At 46.7% G+C, this 15,014-nt stretch overlaps 1 protein-coding gene across 5 annotated transcripts in view; it reads left to right on the top strand.

Moving 5' to 3' along the window:
• LOC138525768 (prolactin receptor-like) overlaps nt 1-15,014 on the top strand; it is a 1,166,304-nt gene that overhangs the window by 411,502 nt on the left and 739,788 nt on the right. The gene's annotated exons all lie outside the window — the stretch shown is intronic.

The raw sequence follows: 15,014 nt of genomic DNA, 5'->3' as shown, positions 1-15,014 counted from the left end.
CACCAAGGGGAACAGCGGCTGTGGCTCCCCTTAATCGCTCAGCTTTGCAGCATGGTGCCTGAGTTCAAGTCTTTAGAGCATCTGAATTTGTCTACGGATAACATGCGTATTATCCAGGCAGCCAGGAAACCCTCGACCAGATCTCAGTACAAGAGTAAATGGCTCAGGTTCTGTCATTGGTTTTTGTAGAAGATGTTGGATCCAAGGGTGGCCACGGTTGACACGGTGCTGTCCTTCGTGTCCTCCCTAGCAGAGTCAGGGGGTCATGTTATGTCATGCAGGACTTATCTCTCAGCGGTTTCCGCTTATCTTTCTACAGACCAGTGTTCTTATTCCCTGACTAACCCAGTGGTGAAGAGGCATTTTGCTGGCTTGACAAGCCTCTACCCTCCGGTTCGTAATCCGCACCCGCCGTGGGGCCTAAATGTGGTCCTGACGGCGTTGTGCCATAAACCCTTTGAACCAATGGCTACTGTGGACCTCTATTACCTGTCCTGGAAAGTGTCCTTTTTGGTCGCTGTTACGTCAGCAAGAAGAGTGAGTGTGCTACAGGCATTGTCAATGGAGCATGCTTTCTTGGTCTTTCAAAAGGACAAGGTAGTCCTTTGGACAAACCCGGCCTTTCTGCTGAAGGTTGTGACCGAATTCCATCTGAATCAGTCGATTTCCCTACTGGTCTTTTTTCCGAACCCTGCCTCTGAGGCTGAGAGGGTTCTACACTGTCTTGATGTCCGAAGAGCTCTTAAGTTCTACCTGGACAGGACTTCTGACCTTAGGAGTTCTTCTCAACTGTTTGTGAACTTCGGTAACCCTCAGGGCAAGCAGGCGTCTAAGGCAACTATTTCTCAGTGGGTCGCCGCCTGCATCACAGAGTCTTTCACCGTCCAAGGGCTGAAACCTCCTAAGGGTATTCACGCACACCTGGTGCGGGGCAAGGCAGCCGCGGTTGCTTTTCAGAAATGTGTCCCCTGGGAGTCCATCACTAGGGCAGCTACTTGGGCCTCCCCATCTGCTTTCTGTAAGCATTACTGTCTCGACATGAGCTCAAGGGCTGACGCTCAGTTTGGTCAGGCTGTGCTGAAGAACCTGTTTCAGTGAGGGGTATTTCCATCCACCCGTAGTTCCTGTAAGGAGTGCTTGGGAATCTCCCATAAGTATGGAGGAAAGGGGACGGGACATAGGAGTATTACCAGGTTACTCACTGTAGTGACCACCTTACTCCTAGTCCATAATCCCCTTTCCTCCATACGCCCGCCCGCCGTCCCCTCTAATAAGGTTCCTCTGTTATTGCTAATGGGTCTTTGACCTGGCGATAGAAAAGGACTGATGGGCGATGCGTGGGGCGGAGCCAAGATGGGCGGGGTTACGGCCGCGTGCCAGGCCCCGTGCAAGAAAAGAGAGGAAGGACAGATTTTTGGAAAGAATTTGGATGCTTTTTACAAAGTGCTCTGGTCCCGTCCCACAGGACCGAGAGATGTCCCATAAGTATGGAGGAAAGGGGACTATGGACTAGTAGTAAGGTGGTCACTACGGTGAGTAACCTGGTAAAACTGACCTGTATCACTCTTATTCCATTTCCCATGAAATAGTGCACTTAGTGATGCATAGCATGCTGTATTGAGGGGTAATGGCTGTACATACCAACTCATTCCTTTCCCGCCATGCTGGTGTAAATGGGAGCAGACTCAGCAATTCGTTCTGTTCAGGATGGAGTGAGTCATATTCATTATTAAAAGCAACGTGTTCTTACCATAACCTTCGCTGTGCCTTTCTTCTAATGGAGGGAGAGTATAAGAGAGTACATGGACTGGACTGTCTGTGGCAGGTGCATTGGTAACAGGAAAAAAAGAGCTTAATCAATGCACGCTCTCCAAATACCATAGTACTGGGATCAGTGTACTCAGAATACAAAGTAGTATTATAATCATTATCATGAATTTTCTACAGTACATTCTTCTTGATATTTTTATAGTCTCAACATCTACTACATCATCAGCGTTGGTGCAGGAGGGAAAAGATGTGAGTATGGGCATTGTGTGCAATTCTTCTTCTCCAACAATATTTTCGTTGTAAATACTTTCTTCTGTGCAGCGCCCTTTGAAACAGCAAAGCATCCAAAGAGGTCAGCAAAGCGTCTAGGCCAGTTCTTGGCCAGTTCTTGGCAGCCAGAATTGCTAAACATGTGGCAAGATCATTGTGCCGCTGCACAGTGCTCCAAAGACTCCAGAGCAGGCATCAATTATGTTTGCACCATATACGCCCCACTTGTCCCCATGGGGCGATCACATGTCATTCACTTTTTCAAAGATAGCACCGGGAAGCCGCGTTCCAGAGCTCCCAAGTTGATGCAGATTGGTACAGCCCCACGCTCCACTTCCCTAGGCCTCTAATTCCCAATTCATCCGTGATGGGAATAGAGGCGAAAACAAACACGTAGAGCAGATCACCTCCGATTTTGAGAACGTAGGTTGTACCTTATCGCTCCAGGTACTGTGTGATCAATGAACAGTGCAGATGCACTTTCAGATGCAGGCTCAGTGTCAGCCTGTGATGCAATAAGTGATGAAGCAGGCTTTATGTCAGCTTGTGATGATGCAGGTTCGGCTGGGCAACGTTGGGGCACATTTAGCCCTTTTTCCTTTGTGGCAACCTTTTCAGGCTTTTTCTCAGGCTCAGACAGTATTTGTGGCAGAGAACTGGCGATCGTGTCTTTCGAGTCGACGATCGTGTCTTTATTGTCATCTGGATCAGGCAGTTCTTTCAACGGAAATGGAATTCTTTTCGTGTGGGTGGCATGGTTCCATGCCTTACGACCATCCACTCGGACCGCAGTCTGTGTTGCCAGAAGAATTTGATACGGGCCCCTCCACCTGGGTGCGAGTGACGATTTTCTCTCAAAGTTTTTGACCAGGACCAACTCGCCCTGCTGCAGACAATGCCCTGGGCCTGTGTACCGGACAGGAAGAGCCTCCTGTACCTGCTGATGAATCAAACAGAGTTTCTGCGTTAACAAGTTACAATAAGTGCTGAGCAAAGGGTACTCTACTTCATTCAAGCGCCTCGGCTGTGGGGCACACCAAACATTTGTGGGTCTCCCCATGACGATTTTGTACGGGGAGAGTCCAGTCCTTCCCTGAACAGACATGCGCATGCACAACAAAGCTAAGGGCAGCGCATCAGGCCAACTGAATTGATTCCCTGAACAGATTTTACTTATTTTATTCTTTAAGATGCCGTTTTGGCGCTCAACAAGACCGGCACTCATCGGGTGTCTGGCGGAATGGAATTGTTTATCAATTTGAAGGCCTGCACAAATCTGTAATATCACAGCGGCAACAAAATGTGGGCCGTTGTCAGACCATCTAACCCGTGGCAGACCGTATCTACAGAAGTTTTCCTTCAGCATCACTTTTGCTGTGCTCATTGCTGTGCAGTCCTTAAGCTGGTATGCTTCCGCCCATTTACTGAATGCACACACTACCATGAGGATGTATCTAAGGTTCTGACATCTTTCCATTTCTATAAAATCAAAATGGATAACTTCAAAGGGCATAGGGGGGAGCAAAACTACCTACTGGCGGTAGTGGTTCCTTTCCCAATGTTGTGTTGCAAACAATCATGCAATTCTGGACTAGTCTTTCCGCAGTTTTTCTAATGTGTGGATTCTGCCATACTGAGGCAAAATGCTGAATTATCTTTTTAGCACATATGTGTGTGGGACTGTGAGCCATGATGACCATTACGGTTACATAGGAGTTGGGCAGCATCCGCTTTCTACTCTCCTTATCTACCCAGCATCCCTCCACCTCTAATTCTGCTGAGCCCTCCGCCCATGTTCTTATTTCATCTGCAGTTGCTTCCGCTTGCATCTCTTTAACAGTGACAATACCGTTTTCTATCATGCAGGGCACTTCTTCTGGCTGAGCTAGAAACATTTTCGTGTGTGGATCAGTGGCAGTTTGCTTTGCAATTTTGTCTGCAAATGCGTTTCCTTTTCCAACGTTACATGTTACTTTCTCATGCGCCTCGCATTTCATTATTGCTAGTCGCTTAGGACACGCCAGTGCAGACAACAATCTTGCTATCAAAGCACCATGTTGAATCTTGGTCCCATGTGATGTTAGAAAATCCCTCTCAGCCCAGAGTCGACCAAAATTGTGTAAAACCCCAAATGCGTACTGACAGTCAGTATATATGTTTACATTCAAATTTTCAGAAATCTCACATGCTCTTGTCAATGCTATTATCTCTGCAGCCTGTGCTGAATTATATGGGATGCTGTTGCTCTATACAACACTTTTTAGTGTTGTGATGGCATATGCAGCAGTTGATGTGCCATGGGGCAATTTAAAACAAGAACCGTTCTCCATCTGGCTCTTTCTGTGATGTGTCTGTTAGGTCAATTCTTCCTTTTGTTTCTTGTTCAGTAACCATTATACAATCATGGGGTGGTAGTTTCTTCTCACCCGTACTTTCATTGAGAGGGGGCATTAACTCTGCAGGATTCAAAACGCAACATCTCAAAATGTGAATATGTGGTGCAAAGAGGACAATTTCGTATCTTGTCAGTCTAGCTGATGTAAGATGTTGCATCTGCGTTCTGTTTAAAAGAACGTCTACCGTGTGGGGCACCATCAAAGTTAAGTTGTGACCCAAAACCATTCCCTCGGTTTGTTTCACTGATGCGGCAGCCGCAGCAACAGCTCGCAAACAGCGCGGCAAAGCGCATGCAACAGAATCCAGTGCGGAAGAAAAATAACTGCATGGTCTATTTCTTCCTCCTTGTTCCTGTGTCAAAACAGCCAGCGCACAGCCGTTATTTTCATGCACAAATAACTTAAAATTCTTCTCATATTTTGGTGTTCCCAAAACTGGAACTGAGCACAACGCAACTTTGAGCAGATCAAATGCATTCTGACATTCCTCGCTCCATGGTAATGGCAAAGCAACATCTTTCTTTGTCAATGCCACAATAGGTTTTACAATCATCGCAAAATTTGCAGTCCACTGCCTGCAATATGAAGCCATGCCTATTATAGCTCTCACTTCCTTCTGTGTCTTTGGAATAGGCATACCAGAAATGCTTTCTATCCTTTCTGGTATCAGTCTCCTTCCCTCTTTCGAAAGTAGGTAGCCCAAATAGGCCACCTCCTTTCGACAATACTGGAATTTTTTTAATGAAGCGTTATGTCCATGTGCTGCCAAATGTGTCAACAATTTAACAGTACTCTCTTTGCAAATGTCTTCTGTGTAGGCAGCAATCAACAGGTCATCAATGTACTGCAATAGTACACACCCTGTTGGCAATTCTAACATGTCTAGCTGTTCTTTTAGTGCTCTGCTATAAATACTCGGGCTCTCAGTGTAACCGTGGGGAATTCGTGTGAATGTGAAAGAACATCCTCCTGGTGTGAAAGCAAATAAGTATCTGCTATCTTCATGTACTGGGATGCTAAAAAATGCATTCTTCAAATCTACAACACTAAAATGTGAAGCAGAGGCTGGAATAATTGTCAAAATGGTAGTGACATCTGGGTCCAATGGAAATTGGGGATCAACTACTTTATTTAATCAGCCAAATCAATTATAAAATGATATGATATTTCATTACATCCTTTCTCATAAACTGGAAGAATGGGACTGTTGCAAGTGCTACCAGTAATTTCTTCTATCACGTTTCGTTTAATCAAATCAGAAACAATACATTTCAATGCTTTTTCACCCTCCATCGAAATGTTATACTGTGGGATATGTGGCAATGTAACTCTTTCCTTTAAAACAATTCTCACTGGTTCTATTTTCAAACAACCAACATCGTTGTCATTCATTGCCCATATACAAGTCGGTACGTTACTCAATTCAGGTGGTAATTGTTTAGACAAAAATTGTGATACTGGCATCTTTTGTGGTGATATTGTCAAATACACTCCATCAGGGGAACAATGAATAACTGCACTCAATTTTTTCAACAAATTTCAACCCAATACATTTCCCCACAATTTTGTGTCAAAAGAAATGGGCATGACTCAGTGAATGGACCTAGTGTAATGGGTACTGATTGTGATACTGGACTGATTACTGGGGTACCTGCGAACCCTACTGAAACATTCTTTTGCCATGGCAGTGGTATCTCCGGAACCAAGTGATGGTCAATCGAGCATTTCTGCGCACCTTCGTCCACTAGAAAAGTGTGCTCTATATTCCCTACTTTCATCTCTACGCAGTGCCCTTTCTGATCAACGGGAATAGATACTGGTTCCAACCCCTGTCTTGGGCTGTCCTAGTAGTTGAACTGTACATCATCTGATGTGAAGTTACCAGAATAGTATGAATTCGACTAAGTATCAAAAACATTTCCTTCTCCTGCACTATTTTGTTGCTGTTGGTTTTGGTTCTGATTCAGATTATTATTTCCTTGGTTATTTTGATTTTGTGGCATTCTTGTGTTTCTACTTTGTCCTTGCGTTCCCGGGCGACCTCTATTCTGTCTTCTCGGGCCATTTCCATTCCTATTCTGTAAATGTGGGCACTGTGCTCGCCAACGGCCTTCTTCCTTACAATATGCACATTGATTCAGCCTAATTGGACCTCTGTGCATGTTGGAGAAATTTCCTCGCGTTTGTGCGTTCCCTCTGCCCCTATTATTATTCACTACCTGTTGCATCAATACTCTTGTTTTTAGATTCACCCTATCCCTCACCACTTTCTCTTTTTCGGTATTTACTCTATTCTCATAGTATTGTGCCATGTGTAATACTTCACTCTGCGATTTGGCTTACCACGCACTTTCAGACGTTATAATTCAATTTTCAATTTTCGGTAGCAACTCTCACATATTTGTCGACAAACAATCTCTTCCCGGGTTCAGTGCTTAAATCTTGGCCACTAAAATCTGCAAATACTTCTTCAAATCTATTAAAATAGTCAGTGGCCAATTCATCTTTACCTTGCACACATGCTGTTAATTTTTCCCAGATGATTCTCCTTTCAGGTAACAAACTCTTTAATTTCTGTACTATTCGCGCTGGTAATGCTAACAGAGCTGGCAATGGCTTCTCGCCAGCTTTTCTGTCCGTATCCTCTTTTATCAAGTTTTCCCATGTATCACCCAAGATAATAGTGTCATCTACATTCCTAATTTGCTTCCATATATCTACTGGGAGAATCACAGGAAATAATAGGTCAATATCACTCATTGTGAAAATGGACGATCTCAAGTACGACTCAATCTCTTTATAAAATCCTGCCGGATTCTTCCTCAAATCAGGGATGGTTTGTTTTATATTATTCACTTCTTGTCTAGAAAAAGGGACATGCACGTACTGGGCTGTATAATGGGCTTCTGTTACCTGCGCTGGACCCCCATCAACGCCAGGAACCTCTACCTTTGGCACAAAAGTGGGAGGCACTTCCCTCATGGGAAATATCGAACTGGCCATTTCTTCGTTCTTTCTCTTATTAAGCACTATAGCTAGGTCGAGGGAAAGGGCAGTCTTTCCAGTTTCGGGTGAAAACGCTCTGTTGTATATTGTCATTAGTTCAGTGGGACAACAATTATTTTTCTCAACACATTCATCTTGCAAATACTCAACCATCACCTGCAATGCCTTCCTTTGCATCTCTATCATATACTGATCGAACGTATCATGCACCTCCATTGTAGGAATGCTAGCATCCGTAATCCATCTAAACGCCTCATGTGTACATATTTGAATTTCCTCACTAACAGGTTTTGACGGTGGAAAAAAACACTGCACGACATATGGGACCACCGCGTCCCGTTTCCCTCTTTTCATCTCTGCATGCAATTCATCAAGTTCGTCTTTAAATTCAAATAGCCTGTCTACGTGCTCTTTTATTTCTGCCGCACTTTCCCTCATCCGTGAAAAAGCATTCAGATCCCGTAACTTCTGCGGTGCTAACATATCAGTCAATTTCTTCCATCTATCCATAAGATATTCCCCCATGCATTCCAACAATACCTGTTTTTCACTGAGCTTCTGATAGTCATACATTGCACTCAGCATAGATCCCTTGTCATCTCCTTCATTAAACGTTTCTGCCCATTCTTTAAGTTCTTCTCTCCTCTCCCTGCTAACCGTACTGCGGGTTGCTCTGGTGCTCCCTTTCTGTGCAGGCCTGGCCTCTGAAGGGCTGTCTTTTCTTGCAGCCGCTAATTCCTGTTCTGTCGGCGGTGGAGCGAATGGTGTCACGTGCGCAGGCGCAGATGGTGCACTTGGAACAAAAATGGGGGGTGGCAAGCAGGTGGAGCAATGGGTACTGGTGCAATCGTGTAAATATTACTTTTAGGGCGTTCTTGTCTCTTCTCACTCAAAATGTAATTTATCAATTCGTCTGATGCATGTAACTTTTGTTGTGGATATATCTTTTGTATACCTAATTGGATACTCTTATCCCCTCTTCTGATATCCTCTTCCCATTTTAGCTCTTCTAGTTCTATCGCTTTTTCTGTTTTTGATTTATGCCTTCGCGCATGTTTCTCCTTACTTCTTAAACGGAGGTTAGCTTCTTTCCTCCAGTCTCTTATGACGTCAAATGTCGTGGGGCATGCTTTCTTGCGAAGCAATACTGATTCTAAGTGCTCTATTCGGGCCATCTCAAAAGTACCGTCTTTCGGCCATTGCAAATCTATTACATGTCTGGTCTGCCTATGCCAAATTTCATTAAACATTATCGCTCCTATTCCATATTTCACATACATTTCAAATGCTTGGGACCCTACGGACGGCGCAACCTGGCCAGTTTCCAAAGATTGTCTACCGCAGTGGAAAAATCCCACTAGACAGGAAGACAATTTCCCAGGCATATTGATCTTATTTGTACCTTACCCTGGGATTTTGATCTTGCAAGAGCAACACTTAACCAATATCAGGGCTGTTAAGAATCGGGGCACGACTCACCTGATCAATCAGTTTGTCTCTCAAGACGCAATTCGTCCATATACAGATGCAACCAAGAATCGTTGTGACTGCGTATCTGGCTCAATCTGCCTCGTTTTGGGACCCTCGCCTTCTTGCTCTCTGGCCGCTGCTCGTCGATCAGGGATCGGCTGTGCACAGATCTGCAAAGGAGTCTCATCACTTTCACAGGGGCGCCCCAAACACCTTTCGATCCCGGTTCGACGGCCTCGTCCTCGATTGGTTTTCGCCTCTTCAAATTCAACGTACACGATGGAGCAAATGGGGGAGGGTCCCTATTCGTGCGCCATTTTTTGCTAGGCCCTGAAGACCCTCGCGTATGGAAATAAGGCACAATCACCGTACACCCAGTGATACGACAGACACGAGGATCGATTTCCAAGTACGGTTTATTGCAAAGCAAATATTTTCAGTCGGCCGACTGGGTCTAACGACTCGTAACGTGTGATCACCCAGACCTCGTGAGACGCAAGAGCGCGAACATTCTACAACAGTATCATATATATGTAAAGACAATCATACAATCTCTTTGTGACACATCAAAACCACCCATAATGTATCTTCTTGAGCTAGGGTTCGATAATTGACAATTATGACAAATATGACACTCCATGACATGTTTCTTTCTTAATCTATATCACTTGGTTTAGCAACAGTTGCAATTTGCAGCAAGCAGACATGATTATTTGTTATGAAGAACGCAAAGCACTTGTTTAGCGAGAAAGCTGTGTTCGTAGGAGTCACACATTCCAAAGGCATGTTATCTTCTGGTTTCTATTTGTGAACTAGGGGTCAGCCTGATCTAAGAGGGCCCTGAAAGGGGGTCCGCAAAGAAAGTATGGTTCATGCTTTAACGGCCTGTTTCTACAGTTTCAGGGAGACCAGCTGGTACCTGGCTTGGTGATTAAATGCCTCTCTGTTTGCCTTCAAGCACTTGTGAGGGAGGAAAACAATGTATTTCTGTACTGTTTGGCATTTCTGTCTGGGCCGGTCTCTCAACATGTAACTTGTGGCCTTGCTCTGTGCATGAGCAGAATGGAATAAATACATTTTGCAAAGCGTTTGAACAGAAAGGCAAAGAGAGCAAATGGCGGATGCTTCACAAAATGGACGCTCTATGGTTGTGCTGACCATTCCTTATTGGCGATGTAGGGCATATGATGCAATTGGTTTTTGGCCAATATAATATACCATCTATGCTTCGGTAGGGTAATTTTCTGGACTTACACTTGGTGCTTTGCCATGTTTTATGGATCAAGCACAAAGATTTAAAGTCAATTATTTGCAGTAGAAGCCAGTGCAGAGTCCTCAGGGCTGGTTTTATGTGGTTACGTGTTGTTAGGTTTAGGATAAGCCTGACCGCTTTGTTCTGGATAAGCTGAAGGTTGTGGGTAAGGTGTTGTGGGAGTTCCAGGTACAGGCCTTTGCAGTAGTCTAGCCTGGCTAGCACTGTGGCCCAGATAACCTCCACATGGTGGTGCTTTTTCAGGAAAGGTAGGATCTGTTTTAGCTTATGCTGGTGAAAATGACACGTTTTGAGGAGTTCCCAGAACTTTTTGCAATGAAAGAACATGCCAAGGCTTTTAGCTTCTGGTGCAGGGTTCGGTGCAGGGTTCGGAGCAGGTTCCATTCTGACAGCCATCAAGAGGTTCTTCATGCAATGGTAGCCGAAAAGCATGGTCTCCAAAAAGAGTTTCCTGCTGGCTCTCCAGCCCTACACAAAGCTGCATAGTAAATTATCTGAAGAATCAGGTCTAGTCATACGATTCGACAAACTTGTGCCACATGCCCTTTTCTATATCCCGCGAGGTGCACTTGAGCATTACACTTACTAAATGCAGGTAACGAAATAAAATACTGGTGGCCAGCAAAAGACAAAGATGAAGAAACTGGTATAAATATGTCACCTGCAGAGGTGATACACATCTCGCCACCCACACTCCACTCATGACAAGTGTGGTATAGATATGGTCAACCTGGCAATACATGGCACAGTCATGCTTTAGTCATGATGTGTACATCCAAGAGTACTGAAGCCTATGTTATGCCTGTAATCATAACCTCCACCACATTCACATCATGTGGGAGATATGTTAGAAAATACCCCCCATATTTTGTGCTATACAATGGTGTACCATTAATCTCCATATTTCTTGCCTTGTGTAGAATTCGCCATTGAAGAATGCACTTTGGAACCCGAGGGGAAATGGTCAAGTTGAAAAGGTGAAAAGGTTCTTGAAATAGACCTTTCAACTAGCCAAGTACACTGGAAGTGCCTGCCTCAAAGGAGTAAAAGGGAAAAGAGCAATGAGTGACACCGTACACTTCAGTGCATGTCAAGTCACCAAAGCAGGCCTGCTCCAGATAGGTCAAAATGAAACTGCAGACTAAGACACCTGCTCTAATTCTAGCGCAATAGACCACATTGAGAATCCCCGGTTAAAGGCAGAATGGTGTGGAACATGCCCAGAATAACCTTGCACAAAAAGGACACTATTGCATGCATTGCACCTGGTCAGATACTGTAAAAGGGCAAACCTAGAGCAGGAGTACTGTGGCAAAGGTGTTGCTGGCACTCTGAAAACAAAATTAAGACCCTCGCAAATTCAAACAGGAACAGGACGACTCAGAGCAACCATCAGTATCATTCCAGAGAACAGAATGAGGTAGAAAACGAAGCTGAACACCTGAATCAAATGAGTGACAACTGCACTTTATAGACATGCAATGCAGAAAGGGAAGAGGGACACCTGCCTGCTATCAGGACTTGACTTTGAACTGCACTAACTCTTCACTCATAAAACAGGGAAATTATGTGGCATTCACTAACCCTTGCCTGTGCCACCACAGCTACCATCAGTGCATCCCTTACCTTGGGCTCCCTGCAGGTTTCCCACACAAGAAAGCATGCAGGCGCATAACACCAGCATGGGCGAGAGAGAAGCGAGTGATAAGGAATGAGACCCAATTCTCTCTAGCTCCCTCATGTGCCTCTCTAATGCATCAGGTTTCCGTGAATGTTGCACCTCCGACATAATTGTAAGGTAGGACCCTCTGGGCCTAACATGAAGCCCCACATGAGTGTAAGGGAGCCAGTGCTTGGGAGTGGCGGCAGAGTCAGCCTCAAAATATTCGCTGGGCGAGCGGCTAGAGGACGGTTTTCCTGAGTGGGGCCATGAGTGATAATCCCACACTCAATGACCCTCCAAGTGCCTGCATGCCCCACTATCAGCTGTGGCTTTGTTTTGTGCCCTGTGGCCTTGGTAACCCTGATACATAAACTGTTATCCTTCTTCCAGCTGACCCGAAAAAAGTGAAGGCTAGGGGTCAGTGATGGCGACTTCTGCTGGCAATCAAACGGGGCACCTCCTCAAGGTTGTTACGTTGTAAGATGAAGTGCGCATGCACAAGCCTCGTTCTGGGCCACGCATGCGCGTCTGCAATAAACGTGTCCCATACGGCAGTTGCCGCCGGGACCTCACCAGCATCAGCCGTGTCTCTGTATCTCTGTGTGTGAGTGCATGTGTGAGTGCGAGTGAGGCGGCCCGAGGCCGGCTGCTACGAGAAGGCTAATTAGTGCGCGCGAGCGCATCAAACATATGCCCTTCTTTCGACGCAGCCCGGACCGACACGATAGCGGGCGGCCATCTTGGATTTTCAGCTCTTGGCGTAGTTGCGGCCTGCGAGGGTGCTTGTGCGCTACCCGCGGGCTGAGGAAAAGCAAATCAACAATTTTTTGGAACCCTCGTGGTCCTCCAGTCCGCAGGTCAGTGATTTTGGTCTGGGGTCCACGACGTAGGATATTCGGGAAGAACCGGTTTGCAGCCTCTATCTTGAAGTGAGGTGCCTATGCGACCTGCGAGCATGGGTGACAGCGATGGTGAGACGGCCGTACCGGTAAGAGTGGCCCGGCGACAGCATGGATCTTTGGCGCCTATGCAGGAGTTCGATACTTCCGGCCCACCCTCCAAGTTGGGGCTCAAGTGGCTCATATGGAAAAAAAAAATTGGACATGTTTTTCAGAGCGACAGGGGAGGACGATGATGATGCGAAGGTCGCGACATTGTTGTACTCGGCAGGTACTGAAGTATTGCGCATCTGAGTCTTTGAACCTTCAAGTGGTGACTTATGCCGCTGTCAAAACTGCGCTCCAAAATCACTCTGGGCCTCATTATAAGTCAGGCGGTAAGGGGTTAACGGCGCTGGTAAAGGTGCCGGCGCCGTCAACCCCGTACCGCCTGATTATGAGGTCCCCTCGCGGGACCCGCTCTGCATGTCTGGTTTACCAGACGTGCAGAGCGGGTCCCGGGAGGGGAAGAGGGAGCAAACAACGGGCCACTCGTAATCGACCTGTTGTTTGCTCCCTGTCCCATTCCCATTCAGCCCTATGGGGGCTGAAATGGGAATGGGGAATGTCCGGGCCCGGGTTCTTGAAGGGAGAAATTACTGGGCCCTTCGAACTTGGAATGGCCCGGTAATTCCCCATTCTGGGAACCCGGACCCGATTTTGGCGGCAGCCATGCCGCCAATCGCGGCATGGCTACCGCCAAAGTTGTAATGACGGCCTTTATCCCACTGTCAAACATGGATTTCGACAGGTTCGTGATTTGTGGGGAGAAACAACACGATGATGAGTCCCTCGACCAGTTTTGCGCACAACTGCGTCAACTGTCGAGCACCTGCAGGTGGGACAATGAGGAGGTAATGATTAGGAACCAGTTGATACAGGGATGTAGCTCCAGCAAGCTAAGGAGGCAGATCTTGCGAGAGCCAGGCATGACATTAACACAAATCCTGGACAATGGCTGGGTATATGAGCTTGCAGAGAGCATAGGCGCGAAAATGGACGCCACAGTACGCCCATGCAAAGAAGAAGCGTTTGCCATAGGGAAGTCGACACCGTCGAAAGCATGCTGGAGTCAAAAGTGCCAAGAAGCATCCTCTACACAGGGCTCCCCAGCAGTATGCCAGTACTGCGGGTACGATTTGCCACACACGGAAGACTGCCCGGCGAAGACAAGGGTTTGTGGGAGGTGCAATACACATGGTCACTACGCGAGGATGTGCCGAGCGGCAGCTCTGGTGACGACGCACAGAGGACCCGCAAGTGCAAGTGGGAGCAGTTTCAGGAGATCGCAGAGTGTCGCCACGCAGGAACAGGAAGCTCAGAGACTAAACATTGCGGAGGAGGAGGAAGATGACGAAAAGATCTTCTTTATTTCAAACCTTGCCACGGGAGCCAAGAGAAGGAGGCAACCCACTTGTGTCGTCAAAGCCGCTGATACCAATCTTAGCTGGTGTGTCGTCAAAGCCACTGCCACGCATCGAACGTTGGATGCTCGCTCTCATGGAGTATGGAGTGAAATTGGTGCATAGGCCCAGAACAAACAACCCCGCTGACTTCCTGTCCCGCCACCCGAATAGCAAAAGGGAACAAGGTCCAGGGGAGCTGGTGGAGTGTCAGGAGTTTGTCCACAATATTGTTGAAGGGGCCATGCCGGTGGCACTGTCAAGGGAGGTTGTAGCCAGAGAGTCCAACAACGACAAAGTCTTCAAGATCATACAGTCAGCCATACGGAGCGGAGAATGGAAGGAGGTGCTGAACAACAACATGAGGCGAGAGGAGAGGGCGCAGAGAGATATACAAGCCCTGTGGAAGGTAAGAGATGAACTCTCTATCTCAGATGATGGACCACTACTGCGAGGGCGTCAGATTGTTGTCCCGCACGCACTGGTATCCCGAGTCCTGCAGCTGGCACACACCGGTCACCAGGGTGTCGCTAGGAGGAAAGCACGGCTGAGACCAAAGGTGTGGTTTCCTGACCTGGAAAGCCAGGTGGAAGGACACGTGCAGAGGTGTCTACCCTGTCAAGCAGCAAGCCCAGCAGAAAGGGCACCGCCCATAAATTCCATGGACACGAGTAAACTTCCGTGGGGTACAGTTCACGTGGACTTTGGCTCGACCGGGAGGGGAATGTATTTCTAGGCCATTGTCGACCAGTGGTCGAGATACCCCGAAGTAGAGCTAGTGGTCTCCACTGCAAGTGATCACAGCATCTTAGCACTTGAAAATAT

This window comes from Ambystoma mexicanum, chromosome 7p (genome assembly GCF_040938575.1).
Source record: "Ambystoma mexicanum isolate Mex_15411 chromosome 7p, UKY_AmexF1_1, whole genome shotgun sequence".
Lineage (NCBI taxonomy): Eukaryota > Metazoa > Chordata > Amphibia > Caudata > Ambystomatidae > Ambystoma > Ambystoma mexicanum.
The sequence above is the reverse complement of the archived record's forward strand: the minus strand, read 5'-3'. Positions and strand labels throughout refer to the sequence as shown.